The sequence below is a fragment of the Pelodiscus sinensis genome, chromosome Z (genome assembly GCF_052426305.1).
Source record: "Pelodiscus sinensis isolate ZL-2025 chromosome Z, ASM5242630v1, whole genome shotgun sequence".
NCBI classification, from domain to species: domain Eukaryota; kingdom Metazoa; phylum Chordata; order Testudines; family Trionychidae; genus Pelodiscus; species Pelodiscus sinensis.
Window position 1 is genome coordinate 19,819,994 of NC_143085.1, and position 19,528 is coordinate 19,839,521.

Consider the following 19,528-nt stretch of genomic DNA (forward strand, 5'->3'; position numbering starts at 1 on the left):
TGGTAGAAGAATATGAAGAGTCACTTTCTTGATCCATTCATTTTGTTTTATTTAGCAAAGGGCCCCAAACCAAAATCCCAGATCAAAATATTCCCAAAATGTTGCAGGTAGAGATGTGCATGTGCAGATACCAGATCTGAGTTGCTTGCTGACTATTATACAGGGGACAGTATATCTTTAGGCACCTGGACAATGACCTTCCCACCCCCAGGTAACCAGAGGTCCATAACTCATTTTTCTTTCGTAGATCTGAAAAGGTATGGAACCAAACAAGAAGCAGTTAAGGAATAGATATAGCTAGAGATGATTATACTTTCAATGCCCAACAGACATACATGAAAGGAACAAGAGGAAAAGAAGAAGCCAGTTGTGGAGTGGAGTGAGTGAAAGTTGGTACTTGACTCAAGCACAGACTATTTCTCTGCTTTCTCCTTGGAGGGCTTAAAATGTAGTTCCTAATTCCATGGCTCTGGTTCACATTTTCTTCCACCTGTGCCTGGCAGACCTTTAGACCAGTGGTCCCCAACGCGATGCCCACGGGCACCCTGGCACCTGCCGGGGCATTTTGTGCACCCACTGCGTGATCTAGGCCAGCCCCGCCCTGGTACGTGACACATGCACAGTGCCAGCCCCGGGCTTGTGGTGCAACAGTGGCCTCGCTCCCAGACACGCAGCACATGAGTGGCCCCACCCCCGGGCACCTGGCAGCCCCAAAAGGTTGGGGACCACTGCTTTAGACCTTCTCCCTCCAACTGACTAGAATGCCTTGAACTCCCTTCCCAGTGTCCCTCCTTGCACCTACTCCTTGCCTAGACTATTATTCTTTTCCATTTGAAAGTCTTGATTAGTCTGTGAGAACTGACATGAGGAACAAATATTTAATAACAGGCTCTTCAATCTAGCAGAAAAAAGGTATAACAGTATCTAACGGCTGGAAGCTGAAGCTAGACAAATTGGATCTGGAAATAAAGCATACATTTTTAATAGAGTAATTGATCATTGGAACAGTGTTATTGTGGATTCTTCATCACTGACTATTTTTAAATCAAGACTGGGATGTTTTTTCTAGAAAAAATTTTGCTCTAAGAATTCTCTGGCCTGTATTATACAGGAGGTCAGACTAGATGATCACAGTGGTCCCTCCTGACCTTAACATCTATGAATGTGTGAGATATATTTAAACATTTGCCTCAGAGGGTTGGTAGAAAGTACTCGCACAAATCCTCTTCACGTTAACAGGAGTCATGTGTATCATTTACTAACCATAATGCACCCTCTGGTGCAACATCCACATTTTCTCAAATGGCTCTGTTAAATAAACCACTTGCCCCCCTGGCATTTGTCTCTCCTCTACCCTGACCCTTTGAAGCCTTCCTCTCCCCTCCCCCTCCTCACAAGCCCCTTCCTCTCCCAGCCCTTCTCCTTCCTCTACCTTCTGCCTTCCACTTTGTGGGGCTGGAGTCTGCGCTACGTCCCCGGACTCCGAACCCGCAACTCAGCCACACGGCACAACGCAGCACCCAGCAGTTTTAAAATCCCGGGCTGTGATGTTACGTCACGCCCGGGCGTCTCCCCGCCTACCGGTTTGAGCACGCTGCGCAGGGCAGCAGCAGCCAGCAAGGGGGAGCGCAGTGAAGGATGTGCACAGCAGGGAGGGGGACGGGGATGGGAGAGATGCTCTGGGTGGGGGGACACGTGGGGGGGGGACCCAGGGCCCACTCCAGTTCCAAATATTGGTGGAGCATGGGCACCATGAGCCCATACAACTCACTGTCCATGCCTCTGCTGGCTAGCCGGCTCTCTCTCTTTCAGAGGGGGTGGTGGAGTGCTGGCTCCTCGCGGAACCCCTAGTTTTGCTTCATGGAACCCCAGGGTTCCCCGGAGCACCAATTGGGAAACATTGGCCTAGAGTAATCAGCCCTGAGCACTGCCCACAGCATACCATGATGGCCCCAAGTGGTCCTCACCACCACCAAGAGCATAGTGCCCCTCACCCCAGCCCTTAGCACTGCCTGGAGCATGTAGTACAATGCTCTAGCAGTGATTTAAAGGGCTTTGCAGTAGCCCTTTGAATTACTGGGCCTTGGGGCAATTGTTCCTTTTCTTTCCCCCTTCTCCATAGGCAGGCCTGAATGTCTGGAATATTCCCTGAAATTCTGGAATCTCTCAGATGCATCTTTGAAAATTATCATGTAACACATGGAAGTGGAAACATCCTAACAGAGAATGCCCTCATGTTGAACATGAGGGCTTACAAGATTGCCTCAGCAATTGGCACTATTGTTATAATTAACTGTTAAAGACAATGGAGTACAAAGTGAATCCCTAAGGATCTTGTGCTTACCTAAATCTGAGCAGCCTGACTAGTTTATTTTTACCAGGGCACTGGGAAGATTGAATACACAGCCCCAAAGGCTGGATTCTCAAATAAGTCTTAAGATGCTATTTGATGTAGGTCATTGTACTGTGATTAAACTAACTGGGTAAGCATGAAAATCCAAACGTGCCATACAGAGCCTTCCTTCAGGCAGAACTCTAATTTATAGTCAAGCTGCATAACTGTGTCATTTTGCTAATGAATTCTCCAGCAAGTATAAGTACACTAATCATTAAAAGGTAAATATTGGTGTGCAAATGTGCAGAATATTGGTTTATTGCCTCCTGTTGTACAGGGTACATATGTTTTATGGGATTTTTCAGGCAGGAGTATGTAGTCTAACTAAGGACTGTTTTTCAATAGGACACAGAATAAATAAAGTTGCTAGAAACACATTTAAATCTATTTTAGTATAATCCAAATAACTGGTTACTTTCTAATGACTCTATCATAAGACTGCTAAAAAACTGTAAGGTACGATAGCTTGGATGTCCACAGAGGGGAATTTTCAAACTCACCTAAATCACTTAGGAGCAGATGTCTCACAGAAAGCAAATAGCACTTACATTGCTAAGTCATTTAGGCAATTTTGAAAATCCTATCCTGTATGTATATGTATGTTAGCAATCTCTATTTAATAGCTATTGGTGTCTTATTTTGTCTGTTAGCACTGGAAATTTAAGTGCCTTCTTCCTAGTAATTGTACATGTAAAGCCTATTTCAGCAGATATTTTGATTTTTTGAGGAAAAGTAAGAGTTTTATTCTGCAGCATATTTCGGGGGGAGTTTTGTTAATATATATGATATAGAATAGCTGATGGCAAGTGATGATAGGTTGTAGGTACCACTGGGAGTTCTAAAATGAGTGGTTTACAAAACTGGTGAAGTAATGAAAATCTATAAACAAGACACTGTGAAACAGCAGACTGACAAAATGTTTAGCTCTTTACTTTGGGCTGCTTGGCTTATATTGGAATTCCACTTGACATATCACCCTCATGTCTTTTGTTATTTTGAGATAGTTCCATTCATAACAATAACACATTCCAACTAATCTTGATTACTGCTGTGATGTGTTTGCTGACAACCTAGAAAGACAGAACCAGTGGAGCATCTTATGAGCTGTAGGACCAATTCTTCCATGATAGTTTGTCACTCAGGGTATGTCTACACTACCCCGCTAGTTCGAACTAGCAGGGTAATGTAGGCATACCGCACTTGCAAATGAAGCCCGGGATTTGAATTTCCCGGGCTTCATTTGCATAAACCGGGCGCCGCCATTTTTAAATCCCAGCTGGTTCGAACCCCGTGCCGCGCAGCTACACGCGGCACGAACTAGGTAGTTCGGACTAGGCTTCCTAGTTCGAACTACAGTTACTCCTCGTGGAAGGAGGAGCAACGGTAGTTCGAACTAGGAAGCCTAGTCCGAACTACCTAGTTCGTGCCGCGTGTAGCCGCGTGGCACGGGGTTCGAACCAGCCGGGATTTAAAAATGGCGGCGCCCGGTTTATGCAAATGAAGCCTGGGAAATTCAAATCCAGGGCTTCATTTGCAAGTGCGGTATGCCTACATTACCCCGCTAGTTCGAACTAGCAGGGTAGTGTAGACATACCCTCACAGACTCTAAGCAGTTTAGCAACACTGTATTGTATCTGATTTGCAGTTATTGGAAGTATGGCCCATGTAGACTTTCTGATCAATTCAACCTAATTAAAGGATTAATTCTCTGAGTTTAAAGCCAATTTACCTTTCAATGGTTGTATGAATGGCAGCAGCTCAGTCAAGAACAAGGTAATATCTTGGAGTCAATTAAGTTAGAATGTGGTGCCTATTAGACTTGATACAGTTCGATAAGAAATAAAGCAGATGGATTTGTCCTTAATAAAAACTTTAGCCTATGTGGAAAGTACTAATCCATATAGATTTTATATTAAGGAATGTGAAACTCTGTGTCCCTGAAAACACTTTCATCTCTTTTTGGATGTACTGATGGTTTCCTAAGACAGATCTGTCCTTTTAAAGGGTTTAGAATTAAAAAAAAAAGTTTATTATATTGTTTCCGGTGAATGTTGTTCTCTCAACTGCAACCTGATCTAAGAAAATATTATATTAATAAAACCAGCTTTGGAACAGAAAGACAGAATGATGCTATTAGTAACCGCAAAACCCCTTTCAAAACTCTATTCATCATCCAAATAATTTACTAAATGTTTTTTGAGGGAAACAATTAATTGGGAAGAATGATTCACATTGAAGTTTTATTGCTTTTCTTATGTTTGCCTAAAGTTTGTAACATAAAATAATGATTTAAGAAAACACAAAGGGGGCAAATTCTCAGTGGCATGCTGGCCATAAAATTCTCTTCTGTTAACTGGCTATCTCAACTGATTCACGTTCCCTGAAGAATCCAGAGGCTGTGTCTAGACTGGCCAGTTTTTCTGCAAAATCAGCTGCTTTTGCGGAAAAACTTGCCAGTTGTTTACACTGGCTGCTTGAATTTCTGCAAGAACACTTACGATCTCATGTAAGATTGTCAGTGTTCTTGTGGAAATACTATGCTGCTCCCGTTCAGGCAAAAGCCCTCTTGCACAAATCATTTGTGCAAGAGGGCCAGTGTAGACAGCACAGTACTGTTTTGCGCAAAAAAAGCCCTGATGGCTAAAATGGCGATTGGGGCTTTTTTGCACAAAAGCGCGTCTAGATTGGCATGGACGCTTTTCTGCAAAAAGTGCTTTTGCGGAAAAGCATCCGTGCCAGTCTAGATGCTCTTTTCTGAAAATGCTTTTAATGAAAAACTTTTCCGTTAAAAGCATTTCCAGAAAATCATGCCAGTCTAGACATAGCCAGAGAGAAACCACTTGTCCTGTGCTGATAGTATGAGTTAGTGACTTTGCCCTCTGGTAGAATCACTGAAGAAAGGTTGTGGGATTTTGGTGTACTACCTCCTGCTACTTCAAGATGACTACATTCTTTTTTAGCTCAAATGGAACAGACCACTACTGCTTTGTTTTTGGAAATGAAGGTGGTTGGTTCTAATCCTAGTTTCCTGTGAGCAGGTAGGTTTTATTTTGTGATGTCTGGGTTACATGTTGCTGCCCAAAATCAGCAGTTACCTTCTGTGTATGGATTATTTATGGGAGTTGAACACCCTTCACAGTACCCACCAGGAGATGTTATGAAGAAGGAAGAAACTCACTGAAATTAAGGGGAGCCTTTCCAGAGGCTGTGAACTTTGGATCAGGCTTATAGTGAGAATCTAGACTACAATCTGGCTCTATCAGTTACTTAAACACAGACTATCGTTTGCTTGCATGTTTTGGCCAATCCTTCTCGCAGGTCTTGGTATTTCCCCATTTTCTGTTGTCTGTGATTCTTTTTCTTGACTTCAGTTGCTCCCATCAAACTTTCCCTTCTGTGTGCATTCTATTATTTCTGGTAGAAGCAGGAGTAATCAAAGAAGTTTTATTATTTGTACCTCCTGCCTCTACCAGAAATAATCTGTGTGGCCATGTCTACACTACAGATAAAATCAGAGTAGCCACAGTTGATCTTCTGGGGTTCGAATTAGTGGGTTTAGTGAAGACATGCTAATTCAAACTGAGAGGGAGCTTCCATCAATGCTAGTAGTCTTGCTTCTATGAGGAATAAGGGAAGTCAAAGGGAGAGTGTGCTCCCTTCGACTTCCCAAAGTGTGGATGGTGCCAAAATTCTAGTTAAAATATTTCATCTTAAGCTATGCAATTAACATCACTAAAGTTGTGTATCTTTACTTGAATGTATCCCCTAGTGTAGACCAGGGGTATGGGAATTGATGTTAGCTGCTACGGATGCAGATTAAGGGTCTAATTCCTATAGGAACTCAATACTTCTTACCAATATATGTTCAAGCAACCTAGAACTTGGCAGGATGAGATTCCTATGCTACTATGCAGCATAAATTTACAGCAGTGTTTGGATAGCTGAACCCTATAATAACAGAATTTAATCTAAAATATGAAATTGCTATGTAATGGTCATAACATTGATTAGTGAGTACTGAGTGATTGTTCTTATTATTTCTTTTTACCTATTGGTTGAATTCCCCTTACATGTCACATCTGCCATTGTATGTTGCATGCTGCACTTCCAGCTCTGCAGAGCCATTGCTAACAACCTTGTCATGTCTCAGTACCTGACTGTGTCTAGACTGGCATTTTAAAAGCATTTGCGGAAAATCATGCCAGTCTAGACATAGCCCCTCTGTTTCCTTGCTCAACCAAAATCAGGAAACAAATCCCCTTCCATCTCCCCATTTCAGCCAACTGTATCATGCTTGGTAATCCCATATGCTAATTATCTATAATTTCAAAAATGAAGATTTTCATAAACCTCAGCTCTGGGAGAGAATTGGGGTCCATTGGGTTACTGCAGGGGCAGTATGTAAGATCATCAGAATGACCATTCTGGATCAGATCAAAGATCCATCTAGCTTGGTATCTTCTACCAGTAGCAAATGCCAGGTGCTTCAGAGATGGAATGAACACAGCAGGCAATCGCCAAGTGATTAATCCCATCAACCATTCCCAGCTTCTGGCAAACAGATGTGAGGGACATGCAGAACATGGTATTGAATCTCTGCACACACTGGCTAATAGCCATTTAGGGACTTATTTTCCATGAGCTTATCTAGTTCTTTTTGGAACTCTAGTCTTGGCCTCTGCAACATCATTTGGCAGAGAGTTCCACAGGCTGACTATTATGAAGAAATACTTTCTATAGTTCATTTATATCTGCTGTCTATTTAATTTCATTGTGTGTCTGCTAGTTCTTGTGTAGTACGAAAGAGTAAATACTTCCTTAATTAATTTTTCCACATCATTCATGATTTTATGGGCCTCTGTCCCATCTCCCCTTTAATCATCTCTTTTTCAAACTGAAAAGTCCATCTTTTTAATCTCTCCTCATATGGAATGTGTTCAGTAGTCCTAATTATTTATGCACCCTTCCTTGTACCTTTTCCAAATCCAAAATTCCTTTTTTGTGATGGAGTGATCAAATCTGCTCACAGTATTCAATATATGTGTGTATCATGGATTTATATAGGCAATGTGATGTTTTCAGTCTTATTATCTATACCTCTCCTAATGAGTCCCAATATTCAGTTCATTTTTACGATTGTCACTAGACATGGAGCAGATATTTTCAGGCAACTATCCACAATGAGTCCAAGACATCTTTAATGGGTTCAGCTAATATTATGTTGTGTGTATATTTGGGATTACATTTTTCCATGTGCATTACTGTGAATTTATCCATATTGAATTTCATCTCCCCTTGTGTTGCCCAGAGTGACTGTGAAATCTCTTTGTAAATCTTTGAATTCAGTTCTGGACTTACCTATCCAAAGCTTGACTATTTGTATCATCTGCAACTTTTGCCAGCTCACTGTTTACCCTTTTCTACAGATCATTTATGGATGTGTTAAACAACACTGATCCTAGAACAAACCCATGGAGGACACCATTATTTACTTCTCTCCATTCTCGCCATTTATTCCCATCCTTTGTTTCCCATCTTTTGCCTGGAGTACCTGATAATGCTATCAGGATCATCTAATGATCCTTAGTTTACTTTAATGGCAAGACTTTTGTTATTCTAATCACCCCTGCCTTTGATAATAAACAACAATAACAAAAATGGCACCTCGAAAGTGTAAGGAGAAGAAAGAAGAGCAGGTCATCAGCTTGGGAGAAAACGTGTTTGGTGTCTCCCATATCTTCACTTCCTTCAATGATGTTTTGTCCATGTAACTGATCTTTCTGGCAAGGAGACCATCTGCTGAGTGACTGGTGGTATGAAGGCTGACAGAGACGAGTCTTCACCTTATGCTGCTATGTTGGCAGCCCAGGCTGTTGCCCAGAGGTGCAAGAAGCTGGGCCTCACTGCCGTTCACATCAAGCTGTGAGGTACAGGTGAAAACAGGACCAAGAGTCCTAGACCTGGTACCCAGTCAGTCCTCAGAGCCCAAGCTCATTCTGGAATAAAGACTGGGCATATTGAGGATGTTACCCCTATCCCTTCCACTAGCAGAAAGGGAGGTCACTGTGGTCATCATCTGTAAACTATGGCTGAATTTAGTTTCATCATTAAGACTCTCAAAGGAAAAAAAAAGAAAAAAAGAAAAGGTCATGCTTTTCCCACTTCCAAATTCTTCACAAATCACACTCAGGCTGTCGTGCAGTTAAGAGCTCTAGCGACATCTACACTACAGGATTTTTGCACAAAAATGGCTGTTTTTGCCACGGAGTGTCCACTCCTTAAGCATGTTTTTGCACAAGTAAATTTATAATAAATCAAAAGAACAGAGGGCTTTTTTTGCGGTTTAGGTATTCCTCTTGCTAAGAGGAATAACTCCTTTTTGTGCAAGAGCTCTTGTGCAAAAAGGTGTGTGTGGATGGGCAACTGGGGTTTTTTGCTCAAAAAGAGCCAATCGAAAAAAGCTATTCTGTAAATAGCAATCAGAGCTTTCTTTTGAGAGAGCGTCCATGCAGTCTGGATGCTCTCTTGCACAAAAGAGTTTCACTTTTGCAATGCACTTTTATAGTGTGGACATGCTCATGCGCAAGAAGTTTGTGCAGAGATCTCTTCTGCAAAAAGCTTCTTGCACAAGAAGCCTGTAGTCTAGACATAGCCTCTCTGTCTGAGGCTAGGGTGAGCAGACACCTGGTATAAAATTTTGGGTGTGGGAGCTGCAGCCTCTCTGCCCCTCTCCCCAGTGGTGGTGCTGTTGGTAAGTTCCCACCATCATGTTAATCACTGATTTCAACCCAGAAACAATGCAATTAGCATATTTTAAGAAGTCATTTAGGTATAGTGATAACTGATTTGATAAGAGGAAGGAAAATATTTTCTATTATATTGTTTGTACCTGTTTGCTTGTAAAATGGCATCTGTTTGAATGACCTACATGTGTTCAAGTGTCAGACACTAAGGGTATGTCTATACTAGCCACCTAAGTTCGAACTAGGGTGGCTAATGTAGTCATTCGAACTTGCAAATGAAGCCTGGGATTAAAATATCCCAGGCTTTATTTGCATGTTCCCGGGTGCCGCCATTTTTAAATGCCTGGTAGTTTGAGCTCCCTGCCCGCGGCTACACGCGGCACGGGCTAGGTAGTTTGATCTAAAGCCGTAATTTGGACTACCATTACTCCTCCAGCAATGAGGAGGGAGTTCGAACTACCAGGCATTTAAAAATGGCGGTGCTCAGGAACATGTAAATAAAGCCGGGGATATTTAAATGCTGGGCTTCATTTGCAAGTTTGAATGACTACATTAGCCACCCTAGTTCGAACTAGAGTGGCTAGTGTAGACATACCCTAACTGTTTTGCTTTGTTCAGCTTTCCTCTACTAGAAAATTCTCTTCATGAGCCAGCAGAGCACTATATTATCTGTTGTATCACCTCTCTTTGCAGCTTCATTCATATATTTCCATGATCCTTTGGGTTGTGAACACAGATCATTAAAGTCTGCTTGTTCTATAACAATATGCCCTACACCAGTGGTTCCCAATCACTGGTCCATGGACCAGTGCTGGGCTGCAAACCAATGGCTGCCAGGCTGCAGCAGCTGTTGGAGCTGAAGCCAGCTGTTCACATTGGCTCTGGGGGCAGAGGGTCACTCAGCTTTAGCTCCGGTACCCAGCTTTAGCTCCGGCAGCTGTAGTGGGTGATTTTGCCCAGCAGTGGTGCTGAGGATGGGGCAGCAGCAGAAGGAGGCACCTCCGTCCTTCCTCCCCTCTCCCACCTAGGTAAGATGGCAGCCCAGCCAGGGCTCTGAACTCCCATTCCCCCCCCCCCGCGCCCACCTCTACCCATGGGGGCACAAGAAGCACTTGGGGAGGCAGGGAGTGTGAAGAAGGAGGGAATGTGTGCACTACCAATGGCCACTCCCCTGCCCATGCAGCAGTAACAGTCATGATCCCTAGAGGGGGCAGCCTTGGTCTGAGGAGTGGAGGGGCGTCAAAGGGCAAAGGGGTGTTGAGTGAGGGTGTGGTGGGGTCATAGAATGACCAAGAGGATGTTGGTATTGGCTGTAAAGCAGAGGTTAAAGGGTCAAAGGGCACAGGGCTTGAAGTGGGGGTCACAGGGTGTTAAGCTGAGTTGGGGGTAGGGGTTAAGGAGGGAGGCCTGGGGTTAGATGTCAAAGGGCAAGGGGGGGTTGCAGTGGGTCAATGGTTATGGAGCCAGATGTGGTGCAGCTTGTGCTTCTGTCTCAGGGGACAGCAGACCTGAGGGTGTCTGATCAGAGTAAGGGGCCTCAGAGCTTGTGGAACAGGAATTTGCAGGATCAGTGGGGCAGGATCAGGGTTTGGCACAACAGGCAGTCATGGAGTTTGTGGAGCAAGGGACACTGGGGATAATGGGGCAGAATCAGAGAGCCCTGGGACTGGTGGGACAGGATTCGGGGAAATGAAAGGATGTTAATTTAAGTCAGGGGTCACCATGATGCAGTGTGCCAAGATTGGTGGTGACAGTGGATGCAGGACAGGCTTCAGGCAAGTCAGAGGAGGTTGACTAAAGGAAGTTGACTAAAGGGGGTTTTGGGAGGTGATAGGCAGTGGTCACCGGAGTGACAGACTTGGCAAGACAGATTTGTGAGGTAATGGGATTACAGCAGTGGTCCCCAACCTTTTGGGGCTGCTGGGCACCTAGGAGCGGGGCTGCATATGCACCCAGGGGTGGGGCCAAGCACACCTGCATGCCCAGGGATGGAGCTACCCATACACCATGTGCCTGAGGCTGGCACCGCTCCTGTCCTGTTCGCCCAGGGTCGGGGCAGCCCATGTGCTGCATGCCCATGGCCGGCGCCACTCCTGTGCCACACGCCCAGAAGGCGGCAGTGCCCATGCGCTGCACCCTTGGGGCCAGTGCTGCTCCTGTGCTGCATGCCCAGGGGCGGGGACGCCCATATGCCGCGCTCCCAGGGCCGGCACTGTGTGCCCGGGGGCGGGGCTGCCCATGCGCTCGCGCCCAGGGGCAGGGCTGGCCCCGATCACTCGGCGGGCGCACAGAAATGGCCCGGCGGGTGCCATGGCGCCCGCGGGCACCACATTCAGGACCACTGGATTAGAGGGACATGGGGATATCAGATGATGGGTTTGGCAGGTTTAATAATACAGAGAGACTGAGAATCAGGGTTGGCTGGACCGGGTCAGAGAGTTCTGGGGTTGGAGGTAGAGGGATGTGCAGCATAGGGTAAGTGGGTTGATGGATAGGTAACATTTTATTTGCATATTTTCATGTTCATTATTTGCATAATGAATGCATAAATATGCAAATAAAATGTTACCGGTCCGCCAAAAGTTTGTAAATGGGTTTTCTGGTCCATGGTATAAAATAGATTGGGAACCACTACAGTTCTCTCTAAGGGAAATGACTGATCTCATGGCAAATTAGTCAAGACAGGTGGTATGGCCCTAATACAGAGATTCTTATCAATCTAAGTAACAAACATGCTCATGATTGGTTACCAGTCATAAGTGTTTACTTTATACCTCAGTTAACAAGGCATCCTGGCTTTTTTTTCTCCCTGTTGGTGAGACAGGCGGCAAGGAAGGCAAAATATCAAGAACACATGCCAGTTTGAAGACCAATGGGTTACAATGAGCACAATGTAAAGTGTGACAAACCAAGGTTCTGTTTATTTTTTTACCTCTCACCAATGTTCTCTCTAATCTTTTCCATTCATGTGAGTGCTCTGCTAATCAGCTGGATGACATTTGAATGTCTCCTGAATGACCACACAAGCACCCAGGTTACAGGAATCACTGCTCCTCACAAAAAGAACTGGAGGTAAATTGAGTTACACTAATGTCCCAAAGTTACATTCATACAATGCAAATGAAATCATGGAATGAAATCAAGAAAACATTTTGGGAAAGTCCAGCTTCCCTTCCTCTTTCTCATTAGGTGGTAGTATGCTTCCCTCCTAGTCCCCTTCACCATTGGCTGATGCAAGATGAATCCTATAATCTTAAAAAGAGCCACAGAGTCTAGCCCGTTCTTTATAACACAGGGGGAAGAATCGAAATACTTCGAATGTGTGAGCAGAGCTACTAATCCCAAGTGTCTGATACTTCCTTATCATATTCAGATAAGACAAGATAGGCATTCAGGTGGTAAGCTTATTAAATAGATCTCTAACTTTGCTTTTTAATAAGCTGCTTTGGTTCAGAAGCCATAATGTATTATGTTAGTTCATAGTTCATTTTTTCTGAGTGAGCCATAAGTAGCTTTTAAAAACTTCCGACCCATGTGTTCCATTCTCTAACATCATCCAGATGGCCTCCATAGTTAGTGGGATGATCTGAGGTTTAGACAAGTTTATAGTTTAGAGGCAACCATAGACAATATTTCAGTGAGATTCCCACAGCTACTTTGACAAATACTGGATGAGGTTCAATACAGTGGTATAGAGAGAAAGATTAAATTTTGGCACCTGCTTACAATGGCAAGGTTCTTTAAAGAACTTTATGAAGCTGTATTATTTTTTATCTTTTTATAAACTCCAATTTTAGGTTTCTTTTGTGAGCAGTGTAAATTGTATTATGGTTCGCTCCAGCTTTTCAAACAGTTCACAGTAAACCATTAGCACATGTCAACACAGTAGAAAAAAATCTTTCTCACTTTCACATAGATGATAGGGTTTCAAAGTGTTGCTGTAAAGGAACCAAGTAGTCCTGGACTGAGACGTAAAATTCTGGCTTAGATTATTGAAAACTGGCTAAGAGGCAGAAAAGAAACAAAAAGGTACAAATGATTGGTTATCCATGTGGCAAAAGGTAACAGTAGATTGTCTTCAGGATTCATTGGTGAAGTATTGTATCAATCATACCTTTCTTGCTAGTGCATGGATGTTCTGCTCTTGTGGGCCATGCCCTGTACTGGTGAGAGTGATTCAGACTGAGGGATGCATCCATTGATATGTGTGTATCCCAGTCATCCTGGAGACATCTTGGCTATTTCTTACCAATGAATGTGACAGAGAAAAGGAAGAATTCTTAGGGGAGGAGGATGCTTAAAATTTTAGACCTATTGAAATTAGTACAAAGATTAGCTATAATCAATGCATACTAATGGATCAGATGTTTTTATATATTGCAGTTATACCTAAATTGTGCTATGCAGCCTGCTGCCTTGTGATGCTAAGTGCAGTACAATCACATAGTAAGAGAGGAGTCCTGCCCCTGGGCTCTTTTTGTCTAGGTAGAGAAGACATGAAATGGATAGGCGGGAAAAGAGAGATGCAGAGATTTGCATACAACCCTTCAGCAGGTCACATGCACAGCTCAGAATAGAAATGTGCTCTCCTCACTCCCAAGCCCCTAGACTAGGCTGCCTTCCTCTCTAGCCTTGTGACTTTAAAGCAGGGGTGGGCAAAAGGGCCTCTGCTGGCTGGATCTGGCCTGCCAAGCAGTTGGATCCAGCCCATGGAAACGCTACTGCTTCCCTGCCCCCTGGCCTTAATTGGCCTGGGGGTGGGGAAGCACACATAGCCTCCTCCCGCCTGCCAGGAGCACGTGGAACTTTAAAGCGCTGCTCGCAGGGTGGGGGAGAGGGGAGAGTGGAGGAGGCTTCGCGTGCTCCTCCACCTCTAGGCCAATCAGAGTCTGGGGGCGGGGGTGCTGCGTGAAGCTTCCTTCACTCTGCCCCAGCCCTGCGAGGAGCTTGCGGCACTTCAAAGCTCTGCGTGCTGGTCACAGGGGAGAGAGGAGGCTTCCCACATTCTCCCGCCTCCGGGCCTGATTGGCCTGGGGGTGGAGGAGCATGCCAAGCCTCTTCCAGGGCATGGGTGCCTACTGGGAAGGAGAGGCAAAGGGTCTCCCCCACCCCCAGACTAATCATGGTCTGAGAGTGGGGTAGCCCCGCTCCTTCCCATTTAGGCCCCACCCCTTCTGGGGTGGCCCGGGGCTACTTCAAAAAATTTTGAAGTGGCCCCCAGGCAAAAATTATTGCCCACCCCAGCTTTAAAAAGTAAGATGTGGAAGTAAAAAGTAATATTACAGTAGCAGGGCACTTGTGTAATCCTTGTGTGAACATGTGCAACCCCAAGCTATGCACATGCATTCAGGGCTTTACAGTCTGATATCTTAGACAATATGGTTCCTAATAAGTCCTCCAGAGCCACTGGTTGAGGGTCTTCTTTATGGGTTTTGGCAATCCGAGTCTTCATTGAAAACTTCTGAATAACTGGGCGAGTAAGAAATATGTGAATATGGATTCCAGAGACAAGATTCCACCTATCATGAGAACCAACAGGAAGTCCTAGACTCTTGGTGTTATTACTGCCTTTGACAGCCAACAACTCTATTATGTTGAAGAAGACCCAGCTGTGAGCTGGGAAAAACAACATCCTCAGATTTTGAAAAAAGACCTCTGATGTATAGTGGTGAGACCATAGCAAGTGTTCAGTTATCAACAAATTTATCATAAGATTTTGTGTGATATCTCAAGCTAGCTCCTTTTTACTGAATGGTGTTATCACATGACTTGGTGTGGCAATCTAGGGTTTCTGTTATGTACATCTCGACTATCTCTCAGTATGAGATAGCACGCACTCTAGACATTCATATATCAGCCCCATGTTAATTTGATGGTATCTAACATTTTAGATCAGAGAACTGAAATCTTAAAGTTCAGGTTATAAAACATGTTATACTTGTTAAAGAGAATGGGGCCAGTAGGGTGATCAGGCTGGGTACATGATGCCTGCATATTTAGGAACTCTAGCCTCTACCACAGGTTGCAGGCTGAAATATTCATTCCCCACTGGACTTTGCAGATGGGGACATGCAGATGCCAACTTGCATCATGGGCCATTTGACCTACCCACTGATGCTGTGGCTCATGAAGCCCTACACTGGTCACCTGGACCTGAGCAGGGAACAATTTAACTGGGCTTGCATGCAGGTGGAATGTTCCTTTGGGCACTTCTAGGCCCACTTCAGGTGCCTGCTGACTCACCTTGATGTAGGGGAGTGCAACATCCCCAAGGTGGTCTCTGCATGTTGTGTGCGCCACAACTTGGTGGAGAGCAAACGGGAGGCCTTCCTCTCAGAGTGGGGGACACAGGCTGGTGGCAAGGGGAGGCAGTTTGAACAGCCTCAGACAGTTGCCATCTGCCAGGCTGGGGTGCACATCCAGGAGGCCCTGTGGGAGAGGTTCTCTGAAGGGCCCCAGTAACTCTCCCCAGGGTATCCCCAATGGGGGCTTGTGCCTTGCCTCTCAATACCTTTCCCAACACAAACCCTCCCTTCCCCCATTCCCTGGACAATTAATAAAGACACTAGTTTTGATTTCAAAATAAACTTTGTATTTAGTTCTTTACAATCAAAGTAACTGGGACAGAGGGGGGCTCAGAACTTGGAGGGGGGCTGAGAACAAGGAGGGGGGCTCAGGGATGGGAGTGTCACATGTAGTGCCTGCAAGTGCTGTCTCGGGTCCAGGGACCTCGACAGACTTGGGGTTGGGTGCGGCCTGGGACAACAGGGGTCTAGGTAGGAGGGGGTGTGTGGTCAGGGATGACAGGGGGAGCAGGGGAGCAGTGGTGGGTGGAGCAGGGGTGAAGAGAGCAGGAACGGGGACAGGACCCGGGTATGCCATGGCCTCCCAGATGGCGGTACACATGTTTTTGCCTTGCCACACTAGCTGGTTCCAAATGAAATTGCGGCATCATCACAGACCTTTTGGGTGACTGTTTGCTGCATGTCTCACAGGACTGCAATGTGCTGTCGCAGGAGGTCATGGTGGATCCACTGGTGCTTGCAGCTCCCCTGGCTTCGGTCAGCTGCCTGGACTGGTGTGGCTCACCCCTTAGCGACAGCTGTTCCAGCTGTGGAGGACAAGAGGGAGAGGTGGTCATGCAGACACTGTCCCTGAGGGTGTGCCCTCCTCTGTGAGCAGCGAGCAACTGTCCTTGGAACAGAGGATGGTGATGTCCTGAAAGCAAGGCCAATTGTGGCCTGCATAGTAGGCCCTGCCTCACAGGGACCACGAGATGCCCAGAGGACCATCCTGCCCACTTCCACCCTCCACAGACAAGCAGGCCAGCGAAGTGTCCGACCAGAGAGCACTCCCATGTGCGAGAGAGGGGCCTGGAGCAGCCTGGCCCTCCCTGGGTCCCACACACACATACCTGCACCTGGCAGTGCTGTCTGCGGGAGCGGGTGGTGCTTCACACATGCAGGCATGGCCAGGTGCTATGTGCAACAGTCGTCAGTCTATGTGAGGTCATGCAAGCACCCTTGTGCCTAGTCTGCTTCCAGGAGTGTCTGGCAGGGGGAGGACGTCCCTCCCAGGTGTTGTATGTGTGTGGGGTTTCCCCCTAGGCTGTGACCAGCAGCCTTTGTGTGCTCCAGGACTGGCTCCTGAGACCACGTGTTGTGCACTGCCGCTGCACGCTGTCCAGGCCAAGCATGTCGAGCGACGATTGCGCCCCATCGCTTGTGCTCCTGCCTCCCCTTCCCTGTGTATGTGGCAGCCTGAGAGTACTCACCGGATGTTCCCTCCCCGGAGTCAGATGATGCCTGGGAGATGTCCATGGCCTGGGGTACTGGCTCCAGGCTGAGGGTGATGACACTGCCAGTGTCTTCCTCTTCCTGCAGCTGCTGTTGGTCATCATCGTCCTCCTCCAGGAGCTCTGGCTGGGTGACCACAGGTGTCAACAACCCTGAGTCCATCAGTATGCATGGGGACAGGGTTTGCCCACCACCCAGAATCTGGTGGAGCTCTGTGTAATACAGACAGGAGTGGGGTCCTACTCCGGAGCAAGAACTGTGCTCCCTGTATAGCCTTACTGCAGCTCTTTGACCTTGCTCCTCACTTGGTCAAGGGTGCAGAGGCGGTGTCCTCTCTGTGTGAGAGCCTCGGCCATCTGGCCATAAATGTCCGCATTTCTGTGAAATGACTGGAGTTCCTGGAGGGACTGTTCCTCACACCTGAGCTCCAAGAGGGCCTGGATCTCAGCCCCCAACCAGGATGGCTTTCCCCGGGTGCCTGCAGCTTTAAGAGATGGCTGGAGACAGGAACTATAGAGCTGTGATTAGTGTGGACAGAGTGTCTACCAAGGCACCTGTGCTTTTTCCTCGAGACCCTTTTTTTCATAAGAACTGCCCCTTCCGTGTCCACACACGCCTTTTTCTGAAAGAGCTCTTTCAAAATAGGTGTTATTCCCTGTAAATTGAGGTTTAGCAATGTTGGAAAAAGCCCTGCATTCTTTCGATTTTCTTTCAAAAGAAAGTGACTGCAGTGTGGATATAGGTGAATTTTAAAAAAATGGCCATTTTTCTGAAAAAAGCCCTGTAATCTAGATGCATACATAGATCTGGGAGACTACCCACTGGCCTCATATTAATTACATTTATACTCACATTGTAATTTCCTATTATAGTTTTACATTGAGATATGAAACTGAATGAAAGGGAAGTCATTTGTCAGCTTTTTGTTCTGTATTTGTACAACACCTAACTCAATGAGATCTATGCCCTGTCCAGGGCCCTTAGGTGCTGCTACAATACAAGCAATGGTAGAGTGGTAAATTAGGAAATATCAACATGCAATTGCTAGATGAGGCCTGGAAAGGAAGCCAAATAACACAACTTGTTACCAGTTTTACAGATCCAGGTGTTGTCTGAGTTTGAGTCCAAAATTATAGCATGCTGCTTTCTTCTTTCCTGCTTTGCTTCCATCTACTAGGCAAAGCCACTTTTGTTGAGCTGCAGCCAGTGCCAGATTTTCCCTCCAAGTTGGATGGGATTCTGAGCACATCTCCCAGATTTCTGTACTGAAGGTGAATGACTATACATTTTTGTCCACATCATGGTCCCACCATAAATGCCGATCCCATTTTTTAGAGCCACCCTGAATCTTGTATCCTGGGGATATCGTCTCCTGCCATTCTCCAGATATGAACAAGCCATGTAACCTCCTCTTCTTGATATAGTTACTCCATGGAGAAAGCAATTGGCAAGAGGAGCTTATCTGACTTCCCATATGAGACAGTGACATACAGTATTAAGTCCGATGCTGTTCACTCCGCAGCTATTAATTCCACTTGGCAGGGTCACAACCTGCCACCTGTCAGCACTGAGTGTTTGTTTTGCAGAAATATGAATATCACACTGAAGTTATCCTATGTTAAAAGCACTGGTTTTTCAGAAGATTAGAAATGCAGCAGTGACATAGTCCTCAGTATTCTCTGATCCTGAACTTCAGGGTTCATTACTAACTAATGAAAGATGCTGCCCACATTTTTGGCAAAAAAATGTTCTAAGATGGGATTTAATCATTTTAAAACCAAGGTGTTTCCCTTCATTCAAGCTCTCTAGAAGCAGATGCTTCACACTCGTAGATGCATTCTCTTCCTTTAAAGCCAAGAGATTGCTTGAGTGCAATAGTTTTATCTAAAAATATGCCCTGTGGCTGTGTCTAGACTGACAAGTTTTTTCCGCAAAAGCAGTAGCATTTGCCGAAAAACTTGCCAGCTGACTACACTGGCTGCTTGAATTTGCGCAAGAACACTGACGATTTAATGTAAGATTGCCAGTGTTCTTGCGCAAATACTATGCTGCTCCCACACGGGAAAAAGCCCTCTTGCACAAATGCTTTTTAAAAACTGTTTTGCGCAAAAAAGCCCTGCTGGTGAAAATGGCGATCGGGGCTTTCTTGCACAAAACCGCGTCTAGATTGGCACGGACGCTTTTCCACAAAAAGTGCTTTTGCGCAAAAGCATCCGTGCCAATCTAGATGCTCTTTTCCACAAATGCTTTTAACGGAAAAACTTTTCAGTTAAAAGCATTTGCGGAAAATCATGCCAGTCTAGAAGTAGCCCTTCTGTTTATCACTCAGTTAATGGACCAACAAAGCACTTCCAGCATTTCCAAATGCACTGACTGATTTTCTACTGCAAATGTTTGGTGCAGCATGATGAGAGTATCTGGAAGACTGTTATAGTTACCTTTTTCTATACTTGGGCCTGATTCAACTCCAGTGTAAGGGTACGTCTACACTACAGCGCTAGTTCGAACTAACTTAGTTCAAATTAGTTAATTCGAACTAAGCTAATTCGAACTAACGCGTCTAGAACCAAAAACTAGTTCGAATTAGCGTTTTG

General features: G+C 45.4%; 1 protein-coding gene and 1 pseudogene across 2 annotated transcripts in view; both read left to right on the top strand.

The window, feature by feature from the left end:
* GALNT9 (polypeptide N-acetylgalactosaminyltransferase 9) overlaps nucleotides 1-19,528 on the top strand; it is a 444,375-nt gene that overhangs the window by 283,460 nt on the left and 141,387 nt on the right. The window lies entirely within an intron of this gene.
* LOC106731388 (small ribosomal subunit protein uS11 pseudogene) lies at nucleotides 8,053-8,477 on the top strand (annotated as a pseudogene).